Below are 18678 nucleotides of genomic sequence, written 5' to 3' on the forward strand. Positions count from 1 at the left end.
ATCATCTCATCTCAGGACCTTATCTCCAAGAAAGCGGTAGACTTTTTGCGGCAAAAATCGCTTTGAAGCTATACAGTTAGCTCGACCCTCATGGAGTCTTTTGTGAAATTCTTACTGTTCAAAGTCGTCTTATCATTCCCTCTACCACAATCGGTGTACTCTGTCTTAAACTCCGGAGGGAAAAAAAGCATTTTCTCCCGCTCTAGCTCTCTCTTTCTTTCTTTTTCCAACACAGATTCGATCTCGGGAAAATGTTTTTATTATTTCTTTTTTCCTCGTTCACTGTAAGCTTTTTTTTTCGCTTTCCACGCTCAAGATGGTGCCGCCTTTTTCTCTGTTCTTAGCGAATGTTCTCAGCCACAACGGCGGAAGTGGAAACTGTGGAAATATGTACTTCATCTACTCTACCGAGCTTTGTGTGTGTGTGTGAGGGTTGGGGGGTGGGTGGCAGAGTAGGAGTAGTAGCTTAATGGAGGTAGGAGGTGATGGGATGCTTTATGTACCGTTAAGGCAGAACCAGCGCGCGCTGACGGCACTTCCACTGTGTCAGCAGCGTCTTCGCCAATGTCGTCATCGACATTAGTGGTGTTTGTGCGTTTTCCGCTTCCGGGAAAAGAATTCTGGCTCGCTGACGGCGTAGCAGCGCTTGATGGTCGGCGAATCTTGCGAACGAAATCGGACGAGCTGTGTGTCTGTGTGCGCGTGTAAGTGTGTGTATGTGTGAGGGGTAATGCGCCAAAGGAGTGCTGCTGCTCTCAGGGCTCCTCATTCTTTTGCCGAGGTGGCAGAAACAAAAGGAGCGCTATAAAAATGAGGAAAAAAAGCTCGAATGCGAAAGAAAACTCCTAATAGCTAGCCAGCGCGCCCGAAAAGGATGGCAGAAGCTGAGTTAATAAATTAGAAAAAATATGTATAGCACTTTAATGTTTTATGAAGGCGTGGCTTATTTTTACGGCTTTCCCGCACGGAGTAGGGGGAAAAGGATGTGAAAAAGGATGTGTTTTTTTCTGGGTTTTTGTTTTGCGTGTGCCACGGTCCCCATTTTTTTATTTGCCGTTTCTCTAGCTCTTCCATAGGTTCGTTTCGAATAGTTGCTTTTCGTTGAAGATTTTATTCCACGCCACGAACTCGGTATGCGCACCTAGCGACACACATAAGCATTCACATTTAGAGTACCTAACCGGATGTGAGTCGAGAAAAACAATTCGGTTTCAATCGTTCTTGCAATGGTCCTCATTGCAGAGAAGTCTTAGGTCACCAGCAATAACTATCCAGAATTAATATAGCACTAATGCCTCAATGACTAAGCAATGACAGCACCAACGAGCTTCTCGAGAGAACATAAATTTGTCACACAAATGCGTTAAACTAAATGCGAGGGAAACTGTTTGAAGGGGACTCGTTTTAGCACTCTTTATTTATTTGTTTATAGTTATATTGCTATTTGGTTGCGCAAACAATGGAAGTTCTGAATACATTTTAGAGGAATGACATGCTTACTGCAATGCAACAGACCAGCCCCATGCAATGACTCTTAGCGTGTATGTCCTTCAAGTATAAGAGCAACCCTGCTACCGACCCTATGATAGGAGCTAGTGAAAGTGAGCAAGGTTGGTTTGCGCCCAATCAAAGGTCATCGTTCATTCATACAAAACAACCCGTCCATCGGGTCGTTGGCCTTATGCTGCTCCCTTGCAAGTGGTCTACGAGTCCCTAAACGTTCGCCGAATGTGACACTTGCTTGGGTGTCTTTCCTATCGAACCCTGACGATCGCATCGATTTGGGACAGAAACTGGAACAAATGATATATTGGGTGCATAAATAATGTCCGCATGTCCGTGTGTATGTATGCTTCTGTCTAATCCAACAACCTGCTCGACATCACGTCACAGGGTTATGAGCCAACGACGGGGGATCTCGTTCGATGACGCCACATGACATGTGATGACGGTTTCACTTCACCGTTCAGCATTTTCACTTGTTGACGCATCTTCGCGCGACTTTCACGGAGTTCGCGCCCCATGCAGGTTTGGTTGAATTTGGGCGATTTTCTTGCCGACAGCAACGCTAATGGAATGGCACACCTATGCATACGAGCGCGACACCACACCGGAACCCGTTCCGCAAACGTCCGTTCGAAAGTAAGCGGCGACCTTTGGCAGGAAATATGCAAATTAGGTATTAACGCAGAGCTTTGAATCAGCCGGCTTTTCCGGAAGGGAAACAGCAGCACAACTGCTGATGACTAACGGATAGAGGTCCGATAACAAATCTCTGCCAAAACCGACCATTTGAAATGTGTGTGTGTGTGTGTGTGTGTGGTCAGACTACCCCGGACGGACGGTGAGGTGTACCCCGATTTGGCTCACCACAGGGATCTGTGCAAATTTCATTCAACTTCCCATCGGCAACCTTAAATCCACTCCACGTGAAATCAATACATTAAGCTGTAATTTACCTTTAAAATTCATCACGTAAGGGGCCACCACAGGCCTCTGTTGGTGGAGCATTCTTAGTCGGGGTTGACGTCTACGTCGATGGTGGGTTTGTGCCACACAGCTTCAGCCATGAATATGTAGAGTAAAGACCATACCATCACATCATTAACGCATTTTGGCAACGATACTCCGTCTCTGTGTGTGTGTCCCAAATTCAGAAGTGGGACACCAACTGTTGCACGTTGCAGTCGGATGGAAGCATCGAAAAACCTATCCCTGCCATGAGCCCTCCGTCGGGACCCAAACGCAGAGCCCAACATGTTCGGTCGTTCGTTCGTTCGTTCGTTTGGTGCATCGAATTTTATCTCCGGCACACCAATTCACGACACTGACGATGATGATGGACTCGTGCTCAGTGTGCCGTTCCGGGTATGTGCACCCTCGAAGAGCAGGGAAGCTCCAGCCCGAAGGACCACTGGAAGGTGGCGATGAATCGGTTGAGCTCGTCGGTAGACCCACCGGTAAACCTCGTCGTCGTCGTCGTCGTTGCCACAAACCCTGCCTGTTGGCTCAAGGCTCAAGTTCAAGGATGTGTTGCGGCAAATATCATAAACGATAGCACCACAACCAGTAGTGTACGATTGTAAAACATGCCTCCGTTCGTGCGGGATATCACCACCACGCCGGACCGACCCTCGGGTACTCGGTCGGTGAGCTTTGCACAAGTGAAAGTTGGCTGCCGACAGTCAGACGGACCGTGTACGGACCGGTGGTGGCTGGGGGCAAAGGACACCGGGAGTCGAGAGGCTCGAGGGATATTTGGAAAAACCGACGACACATGCTCCCTTTTGTGCCGGTCGGTATACGGCGCTGCTCATCGAAAGCCCGTCGTACTGGTGCTGGGTCGGTTCAATCGGGCGGCAGCAAGCACGGAGCCACTTCCGGTTCCTGCAAACGAAAAGAAGAGTTCAATCTACCGGCCAGCCAGCCGACTTTGGTCTGGTGCCGGTCAATGGTCTATCGGAAAAGTAACCTACTTTCGGAGCGTACTAGCAAAATGTGTAGATTTGAGTGTGGCTGGAAAAGATTAGATGGCGGCCAGGCCCCCACAGACGGCAACGGAGGGGTCGGCTTGCGGTGTGGTGCGGAATCCGGAGAAAAGGGTTCTCACCTCAATCGATTCTTGGAAAGTTGGCTTCGGTCCGGTCTTTGGCCAGCGCTGCCCTCGGCTTCCTGGAGCCATGCTGACTGGCTGGCTGAACTCTGGTTGACTAGCCAGCCCCCCCGGTAGTCCGTTTTATTGGAGCGAGACTTTCACTCGACTACGTCCTTCGAACGTATCAGCTGACGAGGACTGGCACCTTCGCAAGCGTACACAGGCGGCATCGTACCGTCAACGTGCATGTGTGTCCTACATGTGGTGTTTCCTCCCTACGGAGCATGCGGTGCGTGACAACGACGCATCGCGAGAGTTTTGGGATCGATAACGTCCTTCCCAAGCGCCCGGGAATCGGGAAGGTCGTCTGCAGCGACGATTATCCTTACACGATGACAGGCATACGGGTTCGTTAACACGGGATCCTCTCCTGCGCACTGCTGGTTGGACAGAGCACACCAACTCGACCGTACGATTGCGGTAGGACAAGGTAGCCCGAGAATGCATACCGGGAACAGGGGCCCGGGCCTCTGGGCCCGGACCTGGGGGAGGACACATCAGCCTTTTTGGGGTTGGCATTTTGGCGCGTGATTTCGGCAATTTTCGAAAAGGGGGAATCGCGAACGGGTTTTTGGTGGATGGAGTACATGTGTGTGTGTGTGGGGCGAGTTCCGTGTGATGTGTGTGGCGTTGCTGCTTTGGACGAAAATTAGGGCAAGGGCATCGACCGGGTCCCATTCGTCCCACAATCAGACGGACGACGCAGTCCGTTGGGCAGTTGACCACCCGAGGTTCGGCCGGTTTGATGAGGCAAGCGGTATTAATTACATTATTATGATCGGTTAACTTCTTTTTTTTTGGATGGGTGAACCTGTGTGTGTGTGTGTATTTGTCTGTGTTTTTCGTTTAATCCCATGTCGGTTGGTGGCACAAGTTTTATGCGCCGGATTGTGTTTTTAACCCAGTCAACGTGCTTTAAAGCCGGGTCGGGTATTGGTTTGCATAAGTTTAAAAAGCGGAACAGCTTTAAACGTTTTGTATGGCCTTGAAAGCATAATAAGGAGTCGACAAAAATGGTGATGATACAAAGCTATTCAAAAACAAATTGGTTCCGAGGCCAAATAATTCAAATAAAATCTCATTGGATCCAACAGTTCAAGTGCAGCAAGCTTTTGCTTTGAGGACCAATTTTATCTTTCTCGGCTCCAGCGCTAATCGCAACTCACTTGGCCATATGCTTCGTTTCCGGGAAATGTAACGTAGATAAGGAATGCTTTTCCCAAAAACTGGAGCCATTCTCTGCGTTCACAATAGAACATTAGAAGGGTTCCGGTAGGATTTATTGCAAGATGGATTCCCACTTAAACATAGAACAAAAGCCCTATCCGTTTTCCGGAGAGTGCGAGAGTGTCTGCTATCGGTCCATAAAAACCGAGGGTTCTTCCGTAAGGCATGATTTTTTATGAATATTTCTGAATAAATTGGATGAAAAATGGTATGCACACGATGGGGGCAACGCACAGATTTTTGCTAACGCTCGGTTCGGCTCGACTCAGCCAGATGGTTGGGGTGGTATTGCCGGGCCGATTGCTGCACCAACACGGGATTCGGAGTGGAATAACGTCAAAATTTTAATGATCAATAAACATGTTATTCAAACTTCACTGAGCCTGGAACTGGGGTTTTTGTCTAAAAATCTTACCAATCCCCTTGGAAGGGAAAGGGAAAAAAGGGTTAGACAGCATCGTCGGACTCGGTTAAGGAGGGTGTCTTGCCGTGGAAAGCGTGCCCCGTAAGGTAACACAATGAACGCAGACATCATAAAGCGAAACTCCCACCCCTCTCGGGTTGGTGTGGGCCTCGGAAAACCTTAGCCAATGAAGGTTCTTCCCTTTTTTTCCCAACCAACCGAGGGACAAAGATGGCGCAGTACACACACACACGCACACAGTATGTCTTGTGCGAACGTGCTCACTCCATCGCCCTGGGTGGAAAATCGCACACAAACGCACACCCACTGCCATGGCAGCCGGCAAGAAGTGAAATATTTCATGATGGCATCCCCTTTGCTCGGTGCGCTTTTCCTTCACGTTAATCATTGCGAGGGCAAAGGGGTTCTCGGGAAGGTGGGGCGCGTATTGTGCGTTTGGGTAGTGTACCGTCGCACAAATGAAAGCTATTTTTCTCTTTTGCTCCCACCCGGCTCGGGAAATTTCATTTGTAACGGTCGTTACCCGTAAATGGTTCTCGAGACACGTTCCGAAGGCAGCAGAAGACGTGCGTTTCTTTATCGCGCAGAGGTCAAAGGTGTTTGCTGTGAGTTCGTTGGGAAAATCAAATCTTAATTCCATGATAAATTTTCACAATTTCCTTCATACATCATCACGGAAAATGTTGTCGCTTTTTTAGGAAGCTGAACTTAAGATCGAGACGAGTGCAGGTGATTTTGCAGTTTCACTCTCTTTGCTCGTAAAATTTGCTTGCTTCGACAAGGCACCGACCCTCTCCATAACCTTCAATTTTATAGTTTTCGTGAAAGCCCAAGTCTTTCGCGTGAAGACACCGGCTGGCGTACCGAGTGCTAGTTTTAGCACAACTCCCATAGGCATTTTATGCGCGATTAATGGTAAAGTGTGCTGCTGCGAGGTATTTATGGTGGAGCATAATAGTGCTCATTAAATGCAGACGGGCTTTTGATAGAATATTTACAGGTTTTCAGTTTAACGGCTCGGCGTGCAATTGAAAATGTTGCCAAAACGTCACGCCAAACCCGGCCTTCGTCTCCATTGTGTCCTAATGTGTCGCGACCGAGTGTGTTTTATGGTTGCGTCTTTTCTACGCCAGTTTAAAAACAATTACGCTAGGAGAGAGAAAATAATAGGACGAATACTTTTTTGTTCCTCCAAAGATCCTAGTCTCATATACCATTCCTCAGCGCCCGGGGAAAACGGATAAGAAAAAGGGTTCCGATCGTCTCACGCGACCATCTGGTACCGCTTTTAACGTCAGGACCTTGCAATGCGGCACATTCTTCACTCGTCGTCGCTGTCGTCTTGTGATTTTATTTGATTAGGGGACTTATTTCATCGACCGCGGCATCCGAGGGAAACTGACCGTTGTCCGGTCCTGAGAAAGGCTCTGCACCGCGATACCTCCTCGACCATGTGTTGTTGTGGTTCGGGGTCGCCCTATTCAACGACATTTGCATGTTCGGTACTGTCCAGGCCAGTTTTTTTCTTCTGCGGGACTTGTAATATTCAACGGTTTCGGAAGCATTTTTCGTTAATTCGGTGCATTTTTGGTGCTGGAAGCTATTAAAGAAACAAGAAATACTGGTTTCCATCCCTAGAGGGGACGATTCCTAGCGATGTTCTATGTGAGTGCCCAAAATTCTAACGTCCATCTGTCGGTGGGTCAAATCCGCCGTGACCTTTACACTGGTCTGGTCCGGTCAGTTGATTTTCCAGTCCGTTTCGTCGACTTTAATTTCCAGCTTTTTTTAGATATTTTGAATTAAATAAACGAGTCTAAAAAACTCACACACAGAAGAAACTATCGATCAGAGTGTGGTGGAATCGATACGGAAAGGAAGTTTGTCAACGCCGGTTAACCCATAAACCAAGTTCCTCAAAAAGCGTTACAACAACCCCCTTTGCCACAGACGCTCTCCCAGCCGGTCCCGTTCAACTCCCGAGCGTATTATCGACACAATGTCGGTGGCAGAGTGATGGCTTTTACCGGTGGAGCATGAACCATTAGCTCTTATCCTACACATCCGCTCATCCGTCAATGTGCTGCTATTAGTCGGTGATAGATCCGAGCTTGTTCACGGTCTGACTGACTGACTCCCTCCCATCGGTTACGAATCGGGTTCCGTAAACCGTCTGAGGGTGGTTGTAACCGCGGGCCCGCTAGAGTCCCGGGGGGTGCTAAGAAATTAATTTGCCCAAATGAAATTTGCGAACTCTCGGCGGAAAATGAAATTATTAGTACGTTTTGTTGCGTTCGCGAGGTAACCCCGATTAGCTGCAATAGAGATCCAGCCTTATTTAAGTTTTTTTTTTGGGGAAAAAGGGTTAAAATTAATTTAAAAAATGTTTGTTTAAATGGAGCAAAGATCCGACCAATGCCGAAGCTCACAGTGTAATAAACTGGTGTTTCCGATCCGACGTCATTATCTTTATCATCACCATGATGATAGTGATTCAGTTACGGTAACCAGAGCCAATTAGGCTTCCTGACTTTGCGAATTCGCGGTAAATGTCAGGATGTGTTACAATTGTAGATGCAGCAGCTTGTCGGGGGGGTTGGCAAGCAAGAGCCAGACGACGACAGCCGAAGCCGAGCGATGCAATTAGAGCGCATGCAGAAGCGCTTAGGGCCAATTTTGATATGCATAGTGCACCGGCATGCACCAAGCGCTGAGATTCCGAGCGATAATCATTAATCTTCATACATGCGTTTTTAATATGAGCTATATACACGTACATTGTCTACGTTTCGTGCACAGCGCACAAGCGCTGTCCATCTGGGGTTTTGATGGGTGGAAGTTGAAATTAGATTTCCCCGGCACAGCTTTCGCAACTCTTTTTAGCACTCAACTTTGGGATACATAGTATATGTTCTTTGGCGCAGATTTTGGCCCCATTTGCGCGCATTTATGAGAGTTTTAATATTTTCAATCAACCATTTTCCTAAGCTACCAACCACCCAACCAGGGCTCTGGCTGACTCCTGTTTCTTTGTGTGTGCTCTTGAGAGTTCCCAACTACAGCGGCAGTCGCTTTACAATCGAATATTAATCACTTCCGCCCACCATTTTCCCGATCGCAACCCGCATTCACGAAAAACTCGGCTAGGAGTCTATATCGGCCCGACGCCTCGACGGACGCCATTCGTCGTCGCCTTGCGCCGTCACTTTGCATTAAAATTCTAATGAGTTTCGAGAAGTTTTAAATCTGTTTACAGAAAACGGGAACACACACACACACAAGCTACGATGGAAAAGTGTGGAGATTTGGGTGCCGAACCGGGATGCTGGTGCTGGTGCTTATCCCTGAATTCTCGCTTTAGTGAATGATTTACATCAGCCAACGGTGGACAGACATGGGCAACGGGTGGAGGGTACGGTACGACTGTACGTGACTCTTTATCACGTCACTGTTGCCGGGTTGCCGGGAACATTTCACTCATCGAACAAAAGTTGAACAGTTTCAACATATTGGAGATTGGCACAGGTGTTACTACGGCCGACTATGCCGAGCGATTTCCAAATCTTGACGCTTTTTGTATTTGATTAGGTGATTTCTTCGGTGCCAGCGGGTGTGTCGAGTCAGGCATTTCACTCCGAACAGCTGCCGAATTTTTGATTAACTTTATGCAAACGAAAGTCCCACAACTACAAGAGGACTTTTTTCCTTTTTTTACCTCAAAGACATAAATCACTGTTCGAAAGCGAACATGCCGGGCGAAAAACGAATGCTGGCAATGCTGTGCCTCCTCCCATCGTGTCGGTGGGAAGGAAAATAAATTTCCGGAAAACGGATGCTTCTCGCGGGAAAATCCGACACCATTCCGTCACTCGAACCACGAGCGGTGAGAGAAGTAAATTTCACCCCCTCCCCCAGAACGGGAGGTTTCATAAAAACCTCTTGTTTTGCTCAAGAATTGCTCCCGGCCCCGTATTTGTTTGAGGGAGGGAGTTTAGGTGGGGAAGAAGGGCTGGAGAAATGGGACGGAATTTCAATAAGATGTACTGTTATTTGCCCCAGGATGTTTGCTTGTTTGTTATCATCCCACTCAGGAGATCTTCGGCAAGATCTCCCGTCAGGGTAATCTTTCAAACTGTCACGGCTGAAGAAAAGTTTGAAAGAAACTTTTATACCGTTTCCGAGTAATGAGTTCTTCACGATGGCGGTGGTTTCTTTGTGCTTTTCGGGAAATTGCTGTGCGATATCTGCGCTACGCCTCAATACACACGTAAAGGAGAATGGTTGGTTAAATTACGCTTTTATTAAAAAAGAGAGAGAGAGAGAGCTATAAATTATCTAAATTAATCCTTTCGCTTATTGCACTTTTAATTAAGAAAGTTGTGAAACTACGTTACCCACCTTTTTTCCAACGGATTTTCTTCCCACGCGTATATATATATATAATACTAACCGGTGGGGAAGTGTTTTCCACCTTATCGAATTCACGACTACCATTACACTGGGATGAATTAGAAATCATCGTGCATATAATGTAGTGTAGATAAATAAGGAAAGCTGCAGGAAACAAAGCAACAAAAAAAGTCCTGAAATGCACATTTAAGAGCGCACCAGCACCAAAATTTCCACCCCAGGAAAAGGCTCCAAAGAAGAACGGCGCAAAAAAGCGGTCCTTCAACCAAACACACCGTTTTCCGTTCGTGAAAAGAGAGACGAAAGCTAGTCATTTTTTTCCTCGTTGGCTCTTTGCTCTAGCTGTAGTCGTGTCAAAGCTCTCGGTGCGCTACACTTGCCGGGGGTAGTTGGGCAGAGTTTTTCCGTAAAGTAAACTTTTCCGGTAACGCTGATTCGTTGATTGCTTGCCTGTGACTGTCGGTGCTGGGGTTTGGGTCAGCTAGAGGGAAAGGAAGCCGGCAGCAGCAGGAGAAGGAAGGGAATAGAAAAAAATATTTTCGGAACGTAGAAGTACCACCGAAGCATAAATTAGAGCGCTAGACCAGCGCAGACAGTGAAAAGATGGAAGCGCGCAAAAGGTAGACCATGAGAATGAGTTTAAGCTCTGGCCTTTTGCGAATGATAACGAAGTTTTGGCTGGAACGAGGCAAAAAAGCGATCCCAAAAGGTAACGACTCTCGACTCTATGGGTGGAAAGCGTTGGAAAAAGTGGAAACTAGTTGTAGAACTTTTTTCCCCAGTGTGTGTGTGTGTGTGGATGTGCAGTTCCATGCAGCATCCTACCGTGGTTGAAGTTGTTTGCCATGTTATTTTTAAGTACGAGCACGATCCATGGAAAGCAATAACGTTCAACTAATAATGTGCAAATAATATCGTGCAGACACTTATCATACTGGTGGCGGGATTGTATTTCTTTTTGCTTACAACTTCTGTACAACTACATAACAAATTGGACGGTTAAATACGAATCATTCCCATTTCGTTGGAGTCCCATCCATCCAGCCTTTTTTTCGTCACTCGAATGTTTTGATTTACGTGTGAGCTTTTGTCAAAATGGAGACGCGTCCCCAGTGGATGGACCGCCATGGGTGGGAAAATAGCAAAGACACAAAAGTGGTGGGTAACGCTCAGCATCTTTATAGCTAGCGATAAAACCATCTCATCTTTCCCTTATCTCTTCACGAGCTGGAACCCATTGCTCTCGGTTGTCCGGACGCTGCCGCTATCCTTCACCGCGTGTCACGTCTTACGTCAAACGAATTCAAAGACTTTGCAGAGCGACTTAACGGATGTGGAAAACGACTAGAAAAAGAAAAAGGAAAAACGAACGAATCCCTTGCCCCTGCTTTGCTGTGCGAGAACTTAGTTTTTCCCCGGAAACACGAACGCCCTAGAGTGTCTCTGTGGAGTTGGAATGATTTTTCCGCCTCAAATGCAGAGAACCTGCTCGTTTGACTGCTTTTGTGTCATTTTTTCGTCGTTTTATTGCCACTAAGCTTTTGCGACTGCTTGGGCCCGTGTGTGTGTGTGTGTTGGGCTGGGTGCGCCAGAGAGTTCCGTTCCTTCCGCTGTGACTTCAAAAGGAGATGAGATGCTGGCGTAGGAGAAGGACGCTGGGATAAGATGGGGCGGACGCATGGAATGAGCTCAGCATAATAAGAATCCTTATGCTGATGTGTTGTTTGTTCCTTGACAATGTGCAGGAACAAGAACCGCGTGTTCGGAGCAGGGTAGAGGGCACACACACACACCAGCACATTGATAAAGAATGATTGAATGCGGTTCTGGGTGTGTGGGTTGAGTCAAAGGATTGTGAGCGCTGCTCGTTCGGGATCCTTTTCCGGGCATGGAAAACACTGGAAGACAGCGACGACATACAAGAAAAGATCCCATAAAGCGAACAAAAAAAAGGAATTTTCCCGGATCTCGGATCCTTTTGGCCATCCCGCCATCGAGAAAGCACTCAACAACCCCACGATGGATAGGTAGACGGTGCGGTCGTTCTTCGGCAAGGAAACCCCCGTTTTTTCTTCTTCCATCATTATCCTTCCAAGTGGTATCCTTTTGTGCAGCGTTAGTTTCTGCTCCCTTCGTTCTTTTTTTAGTCCCGAGTTGGCCCTTTTTTCATGCCGTTGCTTAGCCGTTCATGATTCGACGGTTTCATTACATTTTCCGGGCGAACAAATTCTCCGAGATGCTGACGGCAGGATATGGCACCGTTCGCCATCACCTCCCAACGTCCTGGAAGACATCCCCGTAGAGCCGTAATGCCGTAAAAAACAACAGACTTCTTCTCCCAAATGGAAGGTTGGCGTTCGCTTTCGGTCCGAAAACCCTTACCCTCCTGGAATTCTCCTCCACTGAACCCTCTTACTACACTAGCAGAGCATTACGAGAGCTGTTTTTTGTACCCAACCTCCACGAAAAGAAGCGTTCTAGTGTGAGCTAGCGCAAGGTGGAGTTGTGGAACTCCACCCAAAAACCTCCGAGTCCCTCACACATTCCTCTCGCAAAAAAGGGTGGGGGGAGGGGTTGAGTGGGGCCGTCCATCTCAGCATTTTCTCAAACGAGCAAACGGTTTAAGAGCGTTTTACCCCGGTTGGAAGGCAAAGTTTTTCTCGTACATTCGCTCGCCACAAAATTGAATCAAAAGGCGCTTTCAAGTGCGCGGGAATGGGAATTAATAGCGTCGAAAAAGCGTCCGACCCGTCTGAGTGCGCTTGTGCTGGCTACCTTGTGCTGCTGTATCTATCTGCAGAAAGGAAGGACTTCTTCCAAAAAAAAAAAAAAAAAAGGCGAATGAACATGAAAAACTCTCCACCAATGCGATGGTAATAATGGCGTTGATGTTCGATCCAACTTTTCCTCGCCAGATAAGGCACCGTTGTACGATTTTCTTCTAAATGATAAAATCTCTTTACCTTGTAGCAGTGACGAAACTGGGCACAAAATTCCTTCTTTCGATCAATTTAGTTAGAGGTGTAGGGAAAAAAAGCAGCCAGCCACACACATTGAATATCCCGCTCCACGTACGTAGCCTCGATGGAACGTCGCGCTGAATACGAATCGGGCCCAGAGCTCGCTCTTGCGGTAGCTTGGCAAACAAATTTGAAGGAACGCCGTTCCATTGCTTAAACGAATCGAAACCGCCGAAAAGAAAGCAGTAATAGATAGCTTTTCTCCGCGGCTTGCGTCTTTCGAGGTAAAAAGTTTCCCTTCTAACGGTGAAGCTGGGAGGATCCGCGTGTGAGGGAATTTTCTGTAATATCAAATTATGTAAATGAGCCTTCCCTCCCGAATGGGGGTGGCAAGACATGCTGGCGGGCATGTTTTCAGTTCTTGGAGCGCGCGGATGCTGAAGTGTACCGTTCTCGCCTAGCGCGGAAAAATGGAAAGAAAATTAATGCTAGTTTTCCCTGTCGTGCGTAGTCAAGCGCCGTTTGAAACTCGTGGCTGCCTTCTCACTGCTGGGACTGTTGGAGGTTTACCGTAATAGGCTCTTACAGAAGAATGAGTTTTATTTTACAAAGAAACCCACCGAAGCTGGGTGCGCGAGGAATATAGGAGGCGCGCGTGCGGTGTGAAGTTTTTGTAATAATTAGCATATCTGTCGGGCGTTTGCGCTTTTAAAATAAAAGCGAGGAAGGTTGGCAAAGGAGAAGAGAGCCAGGAAACGCCGGGGTACGTCTCATTAAAATATGCAGCGTTTTGTCTTTGACGCTCATCTACGTCTTCTCAAGACATTTTAAATTAATTGAGGTTGATGGTTTTGAAAAGATAAGATAACAATTGCCCCTGGATGTTGAGGGCTCCGTCTTGTTCGGCGGACGTTTCCCTGAGCGAATCGCAATAAGATTCTGACGTAAACTTATGCAGAGGTTTAAATTTTACCAGCGTCATTCAATAGTAATTGAATGTGATTTAGTTTTTAGCAAGTTAAGCGATTTTCTCGAAATCCTGGCCGCCATATTGAATTTTTCCCTGGAATCTAGTTGAGTCTTTTTCCCATTTTCACTTCCCTTTTTTAATGCTGCTTTCCCCCAACTCCAACAACCGCCATTTCAGCGCCCTGTAAAAGAATTCTAGTCGACGCTTGGCGAGAGTGTACGGCGTTATCGCTGGTTCGTTTAACGATCGCACGAGTTTTCTCTCCTTGCGCAAGGCGAAATAGAGCAATTTCCTCAATGAAACTTTTTCTTCCCATTTGCCCTGTTGTTGTGTGGCAGGACGTGAGAGGAAGCAGGGTTGTAGGGGAGAGAAGGGCAAAGATAATAGCGAGCGGAAAAGGAAGTACGACGAAAAAAAACGGTAAAGCAAACACAACCACGACAGTCAATATGGCCGGGAGGAGTCCTCGGTGAGCAAATGAGAAGAAAGCACCGAACTCCTCTACTCCTTCCAAGAAGAACTGGCTTGGAAAGGGTGCGTTAGGGGAGGAGGGTAGCTTTACGTGAGAAAAGAGGGCGTGGGAGTGAAATGGCAAAATGGGGAGCAATAAAGGACTGAGGGTTGGAAAAAAGTTGAACCACCCCCCACCCCTGCCCCTCCCATCCGTCCCAGCGCTCTCGTCGTTCGGCTGCGTCCGGGGATAGTGATAGCGCAATTTAAATAGCGCGCTCCGACAGGATGCTCGTGCACGGGCGCTTTTCTAGCAAGACGATGGCGTCACCTTTCGTTTGTCCTTCGGCAAATTTCTAGCGCTGCGCTCGGGAGCGCCACGGGCGAGTTTTGTGGAGAAATTTTTATCGTCTCGTGCGAAGTTTTGTTTTTCGCATCCCGGGGCAGGATATGCTTTTTTTCTCACCGGATGGCTGTCTTTCGGCATGAGCACTTACCCGCAATATGATTCGCTATCCTTTTCCGTTTTCTCCCTCACTCTCTGTGTATATTTTCGGTCCTCGCAGCTGAAAATGGATTTTTACCGCTTTCTTTTTTAATTTTCCAACTCCACACTCTCTGTCTCTTTTTACCGTACTGGCATATAGGAAAAACATTTTCACCAGAAAAGCCCCACCAGCACACACGTGGAGCAGGGTCCTTGTGGCGCAAACAATGCCGCTTCTTGTTACTTTTCCCTTACTGCTCTTAACAAATGCTAAGACGACAGGCGAAGGAAACGCGGTCCCACTGCTTCCCATTTGTTACAGCACCATTTGTGCCGCAAAATCATTCATCTTAATCTTAAGTCATAAATTAACAATTCTTTGAAAGATCAACCCCACTTTCCGGTATGAATATCGTTTAGCCCCAGCAAGCAGCCAAGCTTACTTGACACGGAAGATTGTTTATCGATTTTTAGATTTCCGTAGTGTGTTTTCCAAGACGGCCGAGGGGACAGGAAAGATCCGTTTTTGTGTGAGTTGTAAAAAGTAGTAGCCGAATGTAGAACCCGGAACTCCACGAAGCGTGGAAGTGGTCGAAGCGCTAATGCTGCCTTGCCAGTATGATGATGATGGCGATGGTGACGCCTATGCTAACTTCTAACCCGAAGCTGTGAAGCGTTGGTAAACAGACGTCGGAGTGATGGGTTTGTGGTTCAAGAAGGGGATTACTAAGCACACGAACACGAAGGAATGATATTTCACTTCTTATAGGATAACAAATTGCGGCCTCATCCTTTGTGCCTCAACCTTCGAGCGCTGAATGATGGCAGTCGTCGTTCAAAATCGTTAAGCCGGCTGAACACAGTGTAATCGTCTTTTACGAGGAATGTTTTTCTCTTCAAACCTATTTTTGTACAGTCAAATATTTATGCCAAAACCTTTGATTGCAGCCATTTTCTTTCTTTTCGTTCCCTGTCGCACATCAAAATCCCAAACACCACCCCTCAAATGATGTAAAATGTCTTCGTGCAAAGAAAGCGTCCTTCAGCACTTTCCTGATGGGAAGGAGCGTAATTCGATGCAAGGGATCAACTCTGCCGAAGTAGGGATCTGCTCATTAAAAAGTCATAGTTCTTCACCTCGTTGCTGTAGGTGTATGCCTTGCTTTGCCTTGGGACTGCCCGTGCTGCGAGTGAGTAATCGTGCTCAAATTTCTTCCCATTCCCTCTGCTGCTATCCGTTTGCCCTACTCGCCACACGACGTAGAATGGCGTTCGTAATTTCGCACTGGCAGGCAGAAAAATGCTTCCCTTCGCATTGCTTCCTTTTTTGTGCGAAAGAATTCCATCCGCCCGAGAGCTACCGTCTCATACCATGCACAGCATCCACAGTATCAAGGGTATCTAGGGTTGAAGTCCCCTGAAGTCTCTCACCTTCCTACGAGGCTTAGTCTATGGCATTGCACAAAATAAAGCAGGATCCGTTTTTTACACTACTAGGGATTGTAAGTTGTAGGAATGTTTCTCTGATTCATATTTTTATATAATTATAAAATGTTCCTTCACATGCACTGGTACATTATGATACCGAGCCATCCTCGGTTTGGGGCGCCTGGGTCCCTTCTTTACCCTTTGTTTGCACACTAAAACCTCTCAACTGCTTATACGTGCATTTACCTTTATCTGAACCCTTGGGTGAGTAGAGTGAGTCAGATTAGTGCCGAGTATATCCAGATAGCGAGAGGACATTCTAGTGTCTTGTAGAGTTTTGCAACCTAATACTCACCGCTTCATTTTTAACTGCTCAGAGTGTTATGTGACAATTTTGTAACTCATTTCTGTTTGCTTCCACTCATACTTTAAGGGTTTAAAAGGACTTTTAAAAGCATTACTGCCTTTTTGCTTTTAATTTTTCTACACCAGTGTCTCACACCATCCATGTCCAGGGTTTGGCTCATGTTTGCGATGTTCGTTTTCCAATTCAATTATCTTCCACATTTTCCTACCAAATATTGTTCTTGTTGTGCTGTTCTTGCGAGAGCTAACTATGATTTTTAACGTATGTTTTCCTAACTGAAGGAGTTTCAGTTTTTTTTTATTTTGTTGTGCATGCCTAATAACCAGTTTTCGCCATCTCAACAGGAACAAGCCAGCCAACACAGTTTTATTTCCCTTGCTTATTCCTCCATCTTGGCGAGCGCATTCAGAGCGGCAAACTTTCGCCTGAGGTTAATGGAAATGAGACTATACAAAATTCACGAAACCACCAGCAGGAACATGGCAGCGCCACGTGGCCCACTACCCTCGTGGTGCCTTCTTTAACTTTCTTCTTGCTTAGTCGTGCCCTTGCTCTCACTCTCTCTCTCCCTCTCTTTCTCTGCCATCCATGCGGCCGCAGAAACTTTTCCAACCTTTTGTCGAGAAAAATATATATAATTTTCTCATTAAACTTACAGTTTTTACGACTTTTATCGTAACTCAAGCGTGAGCCCAGTTTGTGCTGGGCTGGCTGAGCAGTGGTAGCAGGGTGGGTCGTTTGCCGAAACGATGACGCTAACGAGTGTTCCTTTTAAGGTGGGGAATGAGTAGATGGTGGCGCAAATGAGCCCGACAGGCTCGGAAACGGAAGACCAGAGTTCGGTCTTCGGTGGCTCAGGGAGTCGACGGAAACTTATGAAGGAAAAGTGGCAAAACTTTTCCCTGGAAACGCTTTTCTACGCCATTTTTGTGATCGCGACTTCCAGATCGGTGTGCCGGCTTCCTGTTCACCGCGCCTGTGCCACCACCACATTGGTCCTTGTGGTTGTGTATCACGTGTCCTGGTTGGTTGGTTGGTTGGTGCGTGATGAGCAATTTTTGCTTGTGTTTTGCTGCGAGTTCGCGGGCTCTGCCGAATCTGCCTTACCATTTCTTATCGACATAATGCTGGCTAATGTGTGTGACAAATGGTGGGAAAAATGGCTGGCCAAGTGCAAAGCTTTCTTCATAAAATCACCGAAAAAAAATCGGGTACGCACATTTTTCAGCGATGTCTTTAACAGCAATCCGAATTGAAGCCAATTGATCCTGTTCAACGTTCGAATGGCTGGGTGGAAAATCCTTCTCCCAATATTTAACACAAAACATCAGGAAAGCGCAAATGTTCCCACATCATCGGCCGCATTTTTCTTTCCTTTCCTTTGTTTTTCCTTCAGTAGCCACGGTTCAGCTTGCGGTCAGTGTGGTCTGCAGAGTCGCATTTATCTTCATTTGCTTCTATTTAAAATCAAATAAAACCATAAATCCGATGCTTTCCCCGGGAACTCGAAGGCCCCGAACGTGTGTCGACTTGGAACGTATTTTATTCACCATCAAGCACGAGTTCCGCCGTTTCGGTCCGACCATCCGTTCTAGGGTGCTGGAGCAAAAAGACACACAAAAAAGTGGTATCTTGTTTCCCGTGTGCCGGGAACATCATCGCGCTCAAGCCACGGAAGGACGGAGGGTCCTCTGGAAGGATAATTTTTTCTCGCTTTGGCGTTTCTTCCTTTTTTTCTGTTGACCATCACCTTCTGGAACGAATCTTTCCCAACCACGGGGAAGCGAATTTCAGCACAGAGAAGGTGGATTTGCAACGTTGCTCTTGGTCGGTTGCGGTTGGTTCGGTCGGGGGTCAGTGAGAGCAACAACACAAAAAATGTTGTGAAGAGAACAAAAGCAAAGCCCAGAGCACATGACCGCAACAACATGTTGCAAAAACAAGGAAAGCGAAAAAAAGTGAATAAAAACATGAACAACAAGTTCCACAACCTCTTCTCCAACGAAAGGGATACTTTTCCACACCTTGAATAAAGGACAGCCGTCCGGTGCTGTCTGTGTGAGAGATTCTTTTTCCGGCTTGCCCGAAGTGTACGAGGACATTTTTTTTGTGTGTTCCAATTACATTCTCTGGTACTGGGCGTTTTACATCTGTTTTTCGTTTTACGCACGCTGCCAGCCAATCCTTGTGGCCTGTCCGGATATTGCCAAGCTGAACGTCCAGCTCACATGCTTGAACCTCGTACGCTAAACCGCGAAATATGCATGACCATTTCTAATTCAGTTAATGTTAATGTACCA

At 46.9% G+C, this 18678-nt stretch overlaps 1 protein-coding gene across 4 annotated transcripts in view; it reads left to right on the forward strand.

The window, feature by feature from the left end:
• The window catches only part of LOC118514083, a 72994-nt gene that overhangs the window by 53168 nt on the left and 1148 nt on the right, over positions 1–18678 (forward strand). The gene's annotated exons all lie outside the window — the stretch shown is intronic.

Source organism: Anopheles stephensi, chromosome 3 (assembly GCF_013141755.1).
Source record: "Anopheles stephensi strain Indian chromosome 3, UCI_ANSTEP_V1.0, whole genome shotgun sequence".
In the NCBI taxonomy this organism is placed as follows: Eukaryota; Metazoa; Arthropoda; class Insecta; order Diptera; family Culicidae; genus Anopheles; species Anopheles stephensi.